Raw genomic sequence first — 16,830 nt, 5'->3', positions numbered from 1 at the left:
AAAATATATTATTGCAAATTACGTGTCTCAAACATATATAAAATCTAATTATGGAAAAATATACCTAAATATCTTAATTATTTTGCAAAATGTGAGAGTGGAATTATAAAAAAATATTATTTTCCATCCCTAATTGACATTCTCGTTAATAATGCAATCAATTTCTAAAATTAATTATACATTCAATCTATTGTATGACCATTAATTATTTATTAAAGATAAATATTTCAGTGAATCGAATTAAAGTTCTTATTAAATATTAAGTAAATTAACATAATCACTAGACTGAGTAAAAATGGAATTAATTTTTTTTTTTCTAAAATACTTTTATGCACCGTAACACAAACAAAAACAATTGCTAAAATAAAATTAAAAGTAATATATCGTTAATTGTCTTTATAACTTTGGGAAACAGCAGAACCCATCGGATAATAATTACAAACCCTTATAACTTTTTTCGTTCATAAGGTATCCGTTATTAACTGGAATATTATTAATGACAGTGGCATTAAATACCACTTACCTTTTTACTTTCGTTATTAGATATTTCCTTTTCGTGGAAATCAGTTTATTAGATTAGAGTTTATTAATTAAATATAAATAAGTTTTGGAATAAAAGTACTACATATGTCAATACTTTATTTAATATTACGAATAAAATAAACGAGTATAAAGTTATTTACTTAAATTAAAAAAAATATTTGTTTAAATGTGTATAAAAACTAAGATATTGCCAAGTGACCGACTATTTGCTGAAATCTAAATAAAGTGATACATACTTAAATATCTTAATTATTTTGGAGAAGAAAATAGCGCAATTATAAGCGGTTACAATCCTCGATTAACTTTCTTATTAATAAGACTTCCGTTATTCTATAGAATATTTTAACAATGATAATAATAGTTTCTTAGTAAATTTCAACTTCCAATATGTAATTCGTTTTCTTCTCTGGGAAATTAAGTACTTATTAAATAAAAATATTTGTATATTTATTAAGCATGAATATTTAATGTGCGAGTGTATAATGTTTACAGTATTGAATGCTCTAGTTAATAGTCGTACATTAATCCTTTGATAAGTATTAACAATTAGATTAACAATTTTAGAGTTTTTGATAAATTAAAAATAGTTGTTATTTTTTAAAAATTGAATTAGGCTACGTAAAACAGGTCAAATATTTGCTAAAATCAAAATAAAAAAACTATATAATTTAATGTATTAATTATTCTGGAGAAGGAAAGAGCTTGCAATGATGAATAATTAATATCTTCGATTAATTTTCTCTTAATAAGATATCAGTTATTCTCTACAATATTATTAATGACTATGGTAATTGTTACCCGTTCAATTTAAACTTTTGATCTTGAATTCATCCTCTTCTCTAAGTAATTAATTACTTATTAAATAAAAGAAATATTTGTATTAGTATTAAGTTTGAATATTTTATATGAGAGTATATAGTTTTAAACTAATGACTGCTCTATTTTTAGTAGGAGTACATTAATTTGTTGTTAATTATAACAACTTAAATTAACCTTTTTAGAGTTTTTTGAATAAGTAAAAACATATATTTTTGCTTAAAAATTAAACTGAGGCTGCGTAAAAAACTTCAAATATTTGTTAAAACCAAAACAAAGAAGTATATAATTTAATGTATTAATTATTTTGTAGAAGGAAAGATCTCTCAATGATGAACGATAATTATCTTCGATTAATATCTTCGATTAATTTTCTAGTTACTATGACATCCGTTATTCTCTGTATTATTAATGACTATGGTAATTGTTACTCGTTCAATTTCAACTTTCGATCTCAAATTCACTCCCTACTCTTGGTAATTAATTACTTATTTAATAAAAATATTTGTATTATTATTAAGTTCGAATATTTTATGTATATCGTTTTAAACTGATGAATGCTCCATTTTTAGTAGGAGTATATTAATTCGTTGTTAATTATTAACACTTAAATAAACTTTTATAGAGCTTTTTGAGTAAGTAAAAACGTATATTATTGACCAAAATTAAATTAAGGCTTCGTAAAACACTTCAAATATTTGTTAAGATCAAAACAAAGAAGTATTTAATTTAATGTATTAATTATTTTGTAGAAGGAAAGATCTCTCAATGATGACCGATAATTATCTTCGATTAATATCTTCGAATAATTTTCTAGTTACCATGACATCCGTTATTCTCGATATTATTAATGACTATGGTAATTGTTACTCGTTCAATTTCAACTTTTGATCTCGAATCCATTCCCTACTCTTGGTAATTAATTACTTATTTAATGAAAATATTTGTATTATTATTAAGTTAGAATATTTTATGTGCGAGTATATCGTTTTAGACTGATGAATGATCCATTTTTAGCAGGAGTATATTAATTCGTTGTTAATTACTAACACTTAAATTAATTTTTTCAGAGTTTTTTGAATAAGTGAAAACATATATTATTATTTAAAAATTAAATTAAGGCTTCCTAAAACACTTCAAACATTTGTTAAAATCAAAACAAAGAAGTATATAATTTAATGTATTAATTATTTTGTAGAAGGAAAGATCTCTCAATGATGAACGATAAATATCTTCGATTAATATGTTCGATTAATATCTTCGATTAATTTCTAGTTACTATGACATCCCTTATTCTCTATATTATTAATGACTATGGTAATTGTTACTCATTCAATTTCAACTTTCGATCTCGAATTAATTCCCTACTCTTGGTGATTAATTACTTACTTAATAAGAATATTTGTATTATTATTAAGTTTGAATTATATCGTTTGAGACTGATGAATGCTCTATTTTTAGCAGGAGTATATTAATTCGTTGTTAATTATTAACACTTAATTAACTTTTTTAGAGTTTTTTGAATGAGTAAAAACATACATTATTGTTTAAAAATTAAACTAAGGCTTCGTTAAACAATTCAAATATTTGTTAAAATCGAAATAAAGTTATATATACTTTAATATCTTAATTATTTTGCAGAAGGAAAGAGCGCAATGATGAACGATTACCCTCCCCGATTAACTTTCTCATTAATAAGACATCCGTTATTCTCTAGAATATTATTAATGACTATGGTATTAATTACCCGGCCCATTTCAACTCTCGTTATCGAATTCATTCTCTTTCATGATTAATTCTTTATTAAATACGAGTATTTCCAAGTTTCCCTTATGAGAAGAGAGAGATGAGTTGAGTTGCAAATGTCCGTGAGTTGCTTGCTGAAGTGCAAATGGCGTTAAATTACAGAACATCCATTTCGATGGTCGCCAACATTTCGATGGATGATTGGTGGCTTTTGGGTAAAGAGTGTGCTGTAATCGATTCCTGTAGACCGTGTGATACACTTTGCTTTGATTTCCTCCAGTTTTAACAGTTGGATAGTTTCGAGTTTTGCAGTTTGGAATTTGCTTTAAGAAACTTATATTCTGTGCAGGAATTGTGTTTTTTCCGACATTGGTTTTTATTTTTGTATTGATACAATTGAAACATTTTTTTTAATATCATGTTTAACCCCTTGACGATCCATTTTCAAGAAAACGGTCATAAAAGTGCTTATTTTTTTGGATTTTGAATTTGTATTACGTATTTGTATACGGATTACTGCCGACATCTAATTTAAAATAAAGTAACTATCTATAATCGCCTAAAAAATATCCTTGTACTCTCATTTGGTGTGTAAAATGAGAAATAAAATGTTTGCCGGGCAAAAGAAATGAATTAGTTTTATTCTTATTGGCTCGTTACTATTGAACACTCCAGCCCGTCAATATCACGGGAGCGAGAAATAGAGGGCGAAGCCTTACCCCGTCATTTTCACGGGAGCGAGAAGGAAGGGGTTAATGCGCCACTATATAGTTAACTTACATCCGCAAAAAAGTACATATTGAAAACAAGTAAATAGAATGCGTACCAAATTACTTCGAATATAAAATTTGCATATGATTTATTACGTCTTTATAAATCTAGTTATCGTGTCCCGTTTCGTTCATTATCAATGGTTCGTGAAAATCACGTAATGCAATTATTATTAAATGAAGAAGATCTAAATATCTACATTTTTTTTCTGATCAAAATTTGTTGATTGAAATTTTTTCACAATAGAATCACTTTGTTCGTTTTTTTTTTTACTGAATAATTTTTAAATTTATGTAAATGACATTTTTTTGACAACATACAAAAATTATTCCATGTGGTTAAGTGCTTCCAAGAAACACTAACTTTTTTTTTATTTCGAATATCGGCGACTCAAAAAATATTTCTCCTTAGCGTTTATTAAGGTTACAATTTAATAAGGACTTTAAATTATTCTTAACGTAGACGAGTGAGTAGAAAAATAATTTAAAAAAAATAGTTTTTTTTATACCACATAATCACACTTGAAAATTCTTCATTTTTTTCTAAATTTACACAATTTAGTGTGTTAAGTGCACTGTAAAAAATACCTTTCTTTTTACTGACTTTTCTGCATAATGACGAATTAAAGATTTTTAGTGAACAAAACGATTTTTTTCTGTATTTCATCCTATTCATAAACGAATTAAAACTATCAGTTCAAATTTTAGATTTTGTCATGCAGTTTTATTTACCGTCCGATAACTCTACCTTTTTTCAAAATATTTTACGCACTTGCTCTTACTTCAGAGTTTTGAACATAAAACTGCTATTCGACTTTATTATCAAATTTATTCTCTACCTGATTATTATATTTCGTTAGATATACCGTAAACCGGGGCGAGTCTACCCATTTTTTCAGTTCGTCAACTTTCAAGTGGTCAAACTTTTGTAAATATTAAAGAAAAAAAGTCTTTTAATAGGTGTTTCGGAATTGCTATTTATCCCTCATTAAAGCTGTGAAATCGATTTAAGAAAATATTAACAGTTACGCTGTTACTGTATATTTTTATAGAATTGCTGACAAATCTCTCGTAAGGGGCGAGTCTACCCATTCCACTAAAATGAATGTTAACATTGTAAATAATCAAATTTTACTATTAAATTGTTATTTTAGTTACTATATAGGATATTTATGAAGTAAAATTCATAACTTTATTATATATTCCATTTTTTTATTCATAAAATAACACAAATTGAGTATTTGATCGATTATCACATTTTGATCACAGTTTTGTTTTTATAATCATTAACATTATAAAATAACATTTTTTTCTGATTATTGTTGATAAAAATAAATTAAAATTAATATNGTGTGTAAAATGAGAAATAAAATGTTTTCCGGGAAAAAGAAATGAATTAGTTTTATTCTTATTGGCTCGTTACTATTGAACACTCCAGCCCGTCAATATCACGGGAGCGAGAAATAGAGGGCGAAGCCTTACCCCGTCATTTTCACGGGAGCGAGAAGGAAGGGGTTAATGCGCCACTATATAGTTAACTTACATCCGCAAAAAAGTACATATTGAAAACAAGTAAATAGAATGCGTACCAAATTACTTCGAATATAAAATTTGCATATGATTTATTACGTCTTTATAAATCTAGTTATCGTGTCCCGTTTCGTTCATTATCAATGGTTCGTGAAAATCACGTAATGCAATTATTATTAAATGAAGAAGATCTAAATATCTACATTTTTTTTCTGATCAAAATTTGTTGATTGAAATTTTTTCACAATAGAATCACTTTGTTCGTTTTTTTTTTTACTGAATAATTTTTAAATTTATGTAAATGACATTTTTTTGACAACATACAAAAATTATTCCATGTGGTTAAGTGCTTCCAAGAAACACTAACTTTTTTTTTATTTCGAATATCGGAGACTCAAAAAATATTTCTCCTTAGCGTTTATTAAGGTTACAGTTTAATAAGGATTTTAAATTATTCTTAACGTAGACGAGTGAGTAGAAAAATAATTTAAAAAAAAAAAGGTTTTTATTATACCAAATTATCACACTTGAAAATTCTTTACTTTTCTTTCTAAATTTACACAATTTAGTGAGTTACATGCACTGTAAAAAAATACCTTTTTTTTTACTGAATTTTCTGTATATTTGACGAATTAAAGATTTTTTTGTGAACAAAACGAATTTTTTCTGCATTTCATCCTATTCATAAACGAATTAAAACCATCAGTTCAAATTTTAGATTCTGTCATGCAGTTTTATTTACCGTCCGATAACTATACCTTTTTTCAAAATATTTTACTGTCATTTTTCGCACTTGCTCTTATTTCAGGGTTTTTGAACATTGCATAAATAAAACTGCTATTCGACTTTATTATCAAATTGATTCTCTACCTGATTATTATATTTAGTTAGATATAGTTTTTTGGTATGTTAAATTTTTAGAAATTTTATACGAGTGGACTATATTGTTTTAACCTTTTTTACATTTAAATATTATTCAATTAAGTCAGACTTTTAAGATTAAAAAAGTTAAAAAAAATTTTCCATGCACTTACGCTGCAGTAGCTTAAGGGACCCAGGTTCAATTCCCCGCGCAGCCTGGTATCGAATGCTGCTCTCGACTTTTACCGATTGCAATTCTGGCATAGTTATTTTTTATAGGGTTTTTCTTGTTATTAAAATAACTTTTTTTGTAATTAAAACTGACTTTGTTTGTTAAAATAACAGTGCTTATTTGCTTGAAAACAGGTGCCCACTTTTAAACAGCATTATTTTTCTGTGAAATAAGCGGTTTTATACTGTCACAGTTTTTCTCGCAAATTTTACAGATATTTTCTTACGTTGTCTCCAGTAACTTACTGCGTGCACGATCTTTAATCCTATTCGTATACTAGTTAATTCAAAAATATTAATATTTGATAAAATAATGTTTTTAACCGTATATTTACTAAAATACGCCTATTTATATGATAATATGCATGATTATGCGCATATTTATAAGTTTTAGTGGAAAATTTACTTCTTGCATGATATTTTGAATAATAGTAAATATAAATCTATAGCATCTTCAATGATTTGAATAATAGTAAATCACCTAAAAATATAACGTTACACGTGTCTTAATTTACTTCAAACAAAAATTTTATTCCTTTTAATAACTTAAAATCTAAAACTATTAGTAATACGTGTAGGTCTATAACTATAGGTGTATTTTATTGCGCATGTACTTTGAAAAACATGTTTTAATAACATTTAAATTAAAAATATACACTTTTGATGATAATAAAAATAACTGAGGTTAATATCTAGACATAAATGTGAAATCAGTTTTTCAGTTTACATCTTCTATAAAAAATTCTTTTTGTTTAAAAAAAAATCAAACTTGTGCATCATTATTTTTTAAACTTATTAAATTAATTTTCTTTAAGTTTACAAAGATTTATTTTCGACGCTCTTATCCTTATAAATCAATTTAAATTCATTTATTTGTTGAGCACGCATAAAAATTTATTAATTTATTTTTTGCGAATGTTTGGTTAATTTTTTGAATAATACAAATTTTAAATATTTGTTTTGATGTTAATTTGCAATAATCCTTTAACTAGTTTGCGTTTTGCAATTCAACAATAATCAAAATACATAATTTGAGCAGTTTTATTTCTGTTTGTAGTTTGCATTGCTGTGCTCCATGCAGACACAATTTTTCACAATTTTCAATTTTATCACATTTAACAGTTTGGATACCATCTTATCTATGGTTATTTGATTGTTTTGTTTGAATATGTTAAAATAACAATTTATTGAATTGTTATTTAACCGTTTTTTTCGAGAAATTTCTAACAGTGTAATTTTTAACAGTAATCTTTATTTCACTGTAATGATCTAGCGATTTTTGGCAATTTTTACTGTAAAAATTACGGTGTATCAGGAATTTGATCATGCAACTTGTTTAGGTAAAAAAGGATTTTCTGATGAAAAGTACCAGTACTCTGAGTGCCACTACGTTTTGTCGTAATTTGATCAGTAATTATTTGCTGTGAAGGTGTTACCATTTGAAAATTTTGAAATTCTGCAACTGTAAATAAATCTGTGAGAGCTGGTTAATTCTAACATTTGTCTTAGCAGCCTATATTTTATAATAATACTAATGCATAGAAATTTTGTTCTGTTCTTTCAAACAATATGTTCGCCAGGAGTTACATCTTGATAAAGTTATTTATTTACAGTGTAGGTGTGTGTTACCATTTGAAAAGTTTGAAATTCTGTAACTGTAATTGAATTCGTGAGAGCTGGTTAATTGTAACATTATTCTTGGCAACATATACTTTATAATAATAATAATATATATAATAATAATAATAATATACTTTTTAATACTTTATATAATAATACTTTATAATGATAATGATAATAATATATAAATTACCATTTGAAAAGTTTGAAATCCTGTAACTGTAAGAGCGTGATCTATGAGAGCTGGCGAATTCTAACATTATTAACATTATTCTTGGCAGCATATACTTTATAATAATACTATTTTTTATAGAAATTTCGTTCTGTTATTTCAAACAATATGCTCACCAGTAGTTATACACTGAAAAATTATTTTTTAGCCACTGCCACTCAGAACAAAAGAACTAAACAAGTATAAAACATTCTATTAGTTACATTTTTTTTTGTTGGTCTCTTTGAAAATATGTTCGCTTCTAACTAAACCAGAAGAAGTGTGAAAAAAATTTAGAGTTTTTGAAATATGTTTGCAAGTTATACTTTATATTCCACTTCACATTCTTTCCTATCCTCTTGAAACAAATAAAGAAAGCAGTGGCACGGAAGAACGAAGCACAGAGAGAGAGAATATTTTTTAAAAAAAAATATTATCAAGTAAGAGATAAAAAAAAATATAAAGAAGCAACAGAATAAAAAATACATTAGAAAAAAAAATGGAAAAATCTTCCTCATCAAAATATCATTACACTTCCCTACTTTTAAATGGAGAGAACAAAAATTGTGGAAGGAGAAATGCCAGAATTTAATGTTAAATTCAGTTCTTCAGTTTTTCGTTTTTAATATTTTGAGTTGCTAAATATTTTACGCATTAAAACGCCTAAAGGAAGTAAAGCGGTGCTAGAGAACAAGGAAAAAGTTGATGAGGATTTAAAAAAAAAAGTATTTAATGAAGAAAAGTCGGATTTTAAACTCACTTTTTAAAAGCTTGACATTAGCTTGGGATATCATGTTCATTTTCAAGAAAGTTTTAGCCATCATACTTTAAATCTAGCTTCGAGCCAATTTTAATTTTCATATTTTCATTCCGAATTTCTCGGAAAATGATGCCATCTTTTTACAAAAATGGCATATTTGGATGACATTTCTGAATCTTAGAACTTGTGTGGATGTCATTTAGAAATTCTTGAGAAAGATATCATTAAAACTTAAAAAATGAACAAATTAGTTTTTTGCGTTGTTTAATATCGAAATTGTAAAGCATAACTAGTAAATGATTTATCTAATAAACAATTGTGTTAACAATTAAGAGACAATTGCCTCCTATTTTCTCATTTGGAAACATGTCAGAGTACTAAAAGTAAAACCTTAGAATGGATAATATAGGAGATAATTATTTTATAATTCTTAAGAACTTGTTCATTTTTAAGAAAACTTTCCCCATCATATTCTTAATCTAGCTTCGAGTCAATTTTGATTTCCACATTTTTCCCCCACGGGTAATGGTACCATATTTGAATAGAAATGGCATATTTGAATCATAATTTTTAATCTTAAAACATGTCTCAGTGTCACATAAAAATATCTAGGAAGAAAATACTACTACTTACAAAGCGGAAATATTTACTTTTTTAAGAGATTGATTTTCGTCTGATTTAATATCAATATCGTACAAGGAAATCAGTAAATAATTTACCTCTTGGACAGTTGGGTACTTGCAACTCGAGAAGAAGTGAAGTAATTATGCCTAATCATGTGATATAAATAAGATTTAATAGGATACCCGTAAGTGACGTCACACGAGTAGATCGAACCTGATTGGCATATGAATCGACAAAGGCAATGATATACCTACGATGACGTCACTTAGGGACATCCAATTATCTTCTCAATTAGGAGATCATTTTCTCCTAATTTTATTTTTGAAAAATTGTTTGAGTATTTATAATGGAATCAATAAAAATAGAAGAAATAATGGCTTATCAATGTTTGTTTTAGGAACTCTTAAGGTTTTATAATCAAATTTTAAAAACCTGTCTCAGCTGCTTGCGATGTTAACCGTGCAACACATACTGAATTAATGCGGGGATAAACGAAAGCCTAAAAATAAACATCGAAAATGTCTGTTAAAAACTCAGAATAAATAGTGCAACTCTGAACTAATATCATTACCTTGATCCATAAACTGGTTCACTTTTGTGGCAACCTTAATAATGCGTTAAGTTGAATCTTACTTCTGATATGTAAAAAGTTGCTTTAGTAACGAGAGTATCAATTAACAAATTTAAAGAAGATATTTTTGGATTGAAATTATTTGTGTATTGACCTCTTTTGCTTATTTCCCAGCAGAACTCATTAGACTTATACACTATAAATGCGAAGTTGATTTGTTTATTTCTTAGAGTAGTTTTGTCATCTCTAAGATGTATATTACTTGTCATACTATATTGCTAATTCCATTTAAATAAAATTTTCGTGAAATTTAAAATTGTTAGATTTAAGATTTAAATCTATTCAGAATATAATTTTAAGGAAATTTCTTTCTTTCCAAATGTTTTTTTCCAGTTTTCTTATCGAAATTTCATAGTTGTTCGAATTTCAGCTCTGAAGGGAGGGAACAATAGAGTCAGTAACCTAAAATTTTTTTTATTTTTTCCAATACACACCTGTGTTAACATTTCGTCAATTCAGGTATTTTACAGGGCAGATTTGTTGGCCACTCTCTCAAGGGCACCATATTAAGTGAACCAGCATTGCTATCACAGCAAGAACAGATAGTACAGAGAATAAAAGAACATCCATGTCTTGTCCGGGTATCGAACCCAGAACCTTTCCGATGCAAGGCTGATTCCCTTACCCCTACACAGTCCGGTCTGTACATAAGATCCCATTAAGTTACATAACATAATGGGGTGTATTTATCTGCTCTATAAAGTACGTTGGGTGCATTCAGTAGAGTTTACTTCAAGTAAAATTAGAGTGTAGAATAAGATATTTTTATTTTTTTTTATTAATTTGACTATAAGACTTCATTAATGCTATGATTATAAATGGTGTTGGATAAGGATCATTCTGTTACGCGTATTTGCTTTAAATATTAAATATTTAATCCAAAGATAAAAACAAAAACGCATTAAAGTTCTAACGGAATTTCATTAGAAAAGTTGAGAGTAAAAGCATCAAAGTCTGATTGATCGCCGGACGAAAGGCTATAAATAGAAGCACTTTGAGCTTCATGAGGCAATCAAGATGGTTTTGATGATCTCAAACTTGTTTATCGCAGTAATGAATAGTTAGATTTAGATAGCGTTTACCTTTTACTCTGTCCTCTGATGTTTATTTTTTACTTCTGTTTTGAAAAGAATTTAAAAAAATATATATTAAGAGAGGTAATTGCGGAACACCATGTTTGCGTAATCCACGGAAGTTAATTAAATTATGGGATAAATGTAATAATGTTTTGGACTGAATTGTCTAGCTAGAGCTGTGGTGACTCGGGCTATAGCCACCTCCGACTAAAGCAACTTTGGTTCAGTGACGATACCAGCGACGCTTGGTCGATACGAATTCTACTCCCGCTTACAGTGCTGACGAAAATATCCTCAGTTGTATGGCAGGGATGAGATTCTTCCGCGGATTCGCGGATTTCCGCTTTTTCACAGATTTTTCCATTTTCCTCGCTAATTTCCGCTGAAATTTTTTTTTGCACAAGTTAAAATATTTTATGAGGAATTTAATTTTCCGCGGAGCAAAATTATTGAAGTCCTCATTCCTCCCTCTGAAGTTTCTTTAAAAATCTTTTCCTTGGGATAAAACTGGTTGACCTTTATACAGGGATGAGATTTTTTTCGCTTTTGTCTCTCGAATTTCAGCCTTTTTATCAAAAACTCAGATTCTCTAAAAGTTTCGTTTTTTTATTTATTTATTTATACATATCCCGTTTTTTTTAAAAAAAAGATTCAGTCGTTGAAGTTAAATTATTATATTTATTTACGATTTTCAAAGAAAAACAGAAAATTCAAACTACGTCCTAGCTGCTAACCCTTCCGCATGTTTACTTATGTTAGCTATTTTCTCCGATTTCACGCACAGAAAATAAGATTTTCCGTATTTTTTATCTGTCAGCGGGATAGCTCGTATTTTCGTAATTTAGACGTCGCTGCTTCTTGTATTCTGGAGTGAAAGCAAACAAAAAAAGCGAAAAAAAATAGAGGTGGATTTGTGGTGAAAATATTTATTTGCTCATTCAATTAATCTTGTAAATTTTTATTTATTGTGTAAACAAAAAACAATTCAAACAAGCCTTTTAGAAATCCCAAGTCCAGACTCTGCAAATATCTCGATTTTTATTCACGCGATTTTAATATCAATCATCGATTTTCGTATTTACCTGATTTAAAAGTTGCGCATTGCAATTCTTATTTACGCTTTTTAAATATCGTACATTATGACTCGTATTTACGAGATTTAAAAATCTAATATCGTGTTTTGTATTTTTGCATTTTTAAAATCGCGATTTTATTATCAAACATCGATTTTCGTATTTACCTGATTTAAAAGTTGAACGTTGCGATTCTTATTCAGGCCATTTAAATATTGTACATTGCGATTCATTGTACATTGTATTACGAGATTTAAAAAACCAATATCGCGATTTGTATTTACGAGCTTTTAAAACCCTATGTAGCTACGCAAGCTTAAAATCTAATGTCGTGATTTGTTTTTGTGGTTGTAATATCGCGCGATTTTAAAATTATGCATCTTGATCTAAAAATGACGCATCATGATTTGTATCATGATGCAGGAGTTCGCTTGTCTTATGGATTGAGTTCAGAATTACAAAGTGACAGTGTTGAACATTGATAGGACGTTTAACGTCGGTTAAAGAATGAAATAAAATTGCCAATTTATTCTGTTGAATGCTGGACAAATCTATATATTACAAGAGTACCTGTTTTTTGACATTAGTTTCCATAGTGTTCTGCATAATATGGATATATTCAGCTAAATAATGTTATTATATGAAAGTTTATAGCTACACTGTAAAAAATTCCGGATTAAATTACGGTATAGTAAAATCCATTTTTACAGGAACATGCTTCTGAGTAAAAAATCTGATATACCGTAATTTTTACAGCAATAATAACATCACTGAATCACTTCAGTTAAAATAAATATTACTGTAAAAATAATACGTAATTTTTACAGTAATAATAAAATCACTGAATCACTCGAATTAAAATAAATATTACTGTAAAAATTTCGGTACAATATTTCACCGTAAAAATGGATTTTACTGATGATGCACCCATATTTCCGATACTTCATACTATAATTTTATCCAGAATATTTTAAAAAGTATTTAAAGCACCGTGACAATTCGTATGACCTAAAAATGAAACTTTTCAATATTGATATGCTCCCTCTCTGGCCATAAAACAGCATCTGCTCAAGATGCGGAGGAAAGATCTGTTGAGTTGACGTGTGGGGATCGAAAGGAGGAAGAAAACGATGAAAACGCATCGTCGGACGGGTGGACAGTGAACGATGCCGTGACACATCTCTTCCCTCTGCGCTTATTAATTGCTAATAAGAATTGGCTGGTCACTTTTACTGGCCAAAGTAATTGGTGTCATAAAATGCGACACTCAGTCTTGGATGTTAGAGTAAAGCGTTGTCGCTTTTTTTTTGTTTTGACCCCTCATATCAGTTTACTTTGATCGTTTTTCAGAGGGTGTTCCCAACATCTTCTTTGGGAATGAAAGCTATGAATTGGAGATGTCACTGAAATTGTCAGGATAGTTTCTAAAAGTTGGCATCATTTTTCTCCTTTGTTGTAAAGGGGATTCATTTAATGAAAAACTAAAGTATTTTCTCTTCCTTTTTTGTTAAAAAAAATATCCAATTTTTTTTAAAAATCAAATTCTTCTAAAAGTTAAACAAACTACATAAATTATAGTCCTTATAGGTATGAAATTTAAGAATTTCAACTGTGAACTTTATTTCTTTGCTCTTTCCCGAATTTCATTTCTTTGTAATTGGCGCAGTGGTTAAACTCACGAAGCTGTCATTGTGGTGGTCTAGGACTCGATCCTTAGTGTCAGCTTGAAACCCACCCCGTTTACGATCGATTGGGACCAGCTTGTTTGGGAAATAAAGGTGGTCTGTGCGTAATGTTGACTAGATTACCACAATCATGCCGTTGGTCTCAAAATTGTGGAGGAGCCTCATCTGAAGAATATTTAGGGGAAGAAGTCTAGCTTCAATAAACGTAATGTAAACCGGTCCTTGAAGAGTAAGCATGGTATTTGAGTATCTGCCAAGAAAAAAAAGGAAATATAGGAGCACTGCAGCAGTGGTTTGTCTTATAACTGGTTTACACAAACCTCTCTCCCAGCCACTTCTAAGATTAGAACGGAGAAGGAATGTTTTCTCTTTTTTTTAGGGTTGATTTGCTGATGCAGTTTTGCATGATTTATTAACAGTACCGTACTATTTATTAAGATATTTCTTTGAGAATTCATTTATATCGTCTATGTTTATTATATTTGCCAGCAGCTGGTACATTTTGACCTAGAACGAAAGAATAAAATGTTGGTAGTCAGCGAACCCAACATGTTCAAGTGATGTAGCATCTGACTGTCCCCCTGCTTCTTATTCTGCACTGTTCTTCAAGAGAAATTTGATTAAAAAAATTTCTAACATAAAGTAAATATTAATCATGTTAAATCTTTAAACATTTTTTCGATTAGCCATATTTTTTCCATAAAATCAGTATTTATATATTAGTTTAAACTAATGTACAAAAAAGAGAAAACATAACTCTTGCAAACCTAAATGAAATATGCCAAATTCTGATATTTCATACAAATATATTATGAAAGAACTTCAGTTATTTAACTCCAAAATTCTTCAATAATATTCCCCCTGATTCGCAAAGCATTCTCAACAAAAGCTCATTCAAACAAAAATGAAAGGAAATTTTATTTTCTATTAATGATATTGCAGACCTATTCTAAATTTATTTTGATTCCTGTATGCATCAAAAAATATATGAAGACTGTAAATTTTTACTTACATTAAATTACATTATTTTTATTTGAGATATTTTGTGTCTTTTGTGTGATTCTAATATGCTTTAAATCTGCCACCTTTAAGTTTGAAATTATTTAGTTTTGCGGAAACACTTGTGTCTATTGTTTTAGAGTACAGCTTTTTTCCGAAATTTAATACTCACTTCCAAACATACTCTTATAAAGCTTTTATACAATTTTATGTCGCATATTTTTTTGCAGAAGCAAAATTAGATCTCATTGATACTTAACACATAAATTGCTTTGAGATTCACTATTTTCACCATTGTTATTTTTTATATTTTTTTTATTTTCTTTTTTTTACTGAATTAAAAAATATTTTTAGCTACTGGAATTACAATGAAATACTTTCTACAATACAAAATTCATACAAACGAGAAAATTATTACCCGATTGAGCTATAATTTTTCTCGTTCATGAATAATAAATTTGAAGTTTTTCTCGTTATTGAATAATAAATTTGAAGTAGAATTTTTCCATGATAATATGAATTTTAAATCTCATATCTTAGATATGTCAACATTCTTAAATTTAAAATTTTTTTATTAAATTAAATAAAATTTAAAAAATGTGAGAAGGAAAAAATCTAATTTTGTTTGGATCTTGCGCTTGAAAACTTACTTTTAAAAAAAATAAAGTTTTTTTTTCTCCTTCTTTTTCTTTTTTTTCTTACCGAATTTTAATTTTTTCTCTACCTAAATTCAGATGTGACAAATATTTTCGTGCAAAATCGATTTCTATTGCAACGTTATTAAATTATACATTTGCACTACCTGAAATATAAGAAATGTTTTTTCGAAAGGTAATGATTGCTACGAATATAAGATTTAATGTATAAAAATATAATTTTAAAATTACATTTATATTAAGTTGTCATTACTTTTCTTTAATACTGATAATACTGCATAAATCTACTAAATTTATGATAGTAATAATTATCCAATTTTCATAGAGTTTAGGAATGTTTCATACACTGTAAGAATTTGCATTACGGTGAAGTAACCAGCTGCAGTCTGCCCATCTAATTAACCATAAAGATTTTCGTTAGGAACATTCCTTACATTTAAGGTTCTGAAACCGTTAACAACTTTCATGGTTAAAAAACCATAAGTATAAAATTTAATTGGACATAAAATTTAGAGTTTGCTAAGCTTTTCGTTGACCTTTCAAGTTAAGTTTTGGTTGAGTTTGCCACATGAACCAAATGTTTGTTTAACCAAATGAGTCTTGGAATGAGACTTTAGTTTTTCTGGCGGTGAGAATTAGGAAATACTAGACTTTTTGCGTTAAAGAAATCTAAGCTGCCACCATTTATGTGTGAATGAGATACTTTTCTCAAAGTCCAATGTCACCAATTGGGGAGATCAGGACACCGGAAAATTGTTGAACGCGTGATGTGGTATCAATGCTGGGATTCGAACCCCTGTACAGCTTGTCATAAGATTGACAAACCAGCTATAATAAGTACCCAGCTGTAAGGAACTAAGTCGCTTCGCATTGTAGGCCTAGTTGGCACGGATCTGGTTGTCCAATCTTATTACGCGAACTGTCTATAAATGATTTTTCTTTCAGTTTGAATTACATTTTTTTATTGTTATTCAACTGTTCTGGTCGGATATGGTAAA

The 16,830-nt window shown here is 28.3% G+C and overlaps 1 protein-coding gene across 1 annotated transcript in view; it reads left to right on the top strand.

Moving 5' to 3' along the window:
- The window catches only part of LOC107437680 (polycystin-1-like protein 1), a 584,482-nt gene that overhangs the window by 115,490 nt on the left and 452,162 nt on the right, over positions 1 to 16,830 (top strand). The gene's annotated exons all lie outside the window — the stretch shown is intronic.

Source organism: Parasteatoda tepidariorum, chromosome 10 (genome assembly GCF_043381705.1).
Source record: "Parasteatoda tepidariorum isolate YZ-2023 chromosome 10, CAS_Ptep_4.0, whole genome shotgun sequence".
NCBI classification, from domain to species: domain Eukaryota; kingdom Metazoa; phylum Arthropoda; class Arachnida; order Araneae; family Theridiidae; genus Parasteatoda; species Parasteatoda tepidariorum.
Note: the sequence above shows the minus strand (reverse complement) of the source record. Positions and strands in the feature narration are given on the sequence as shown.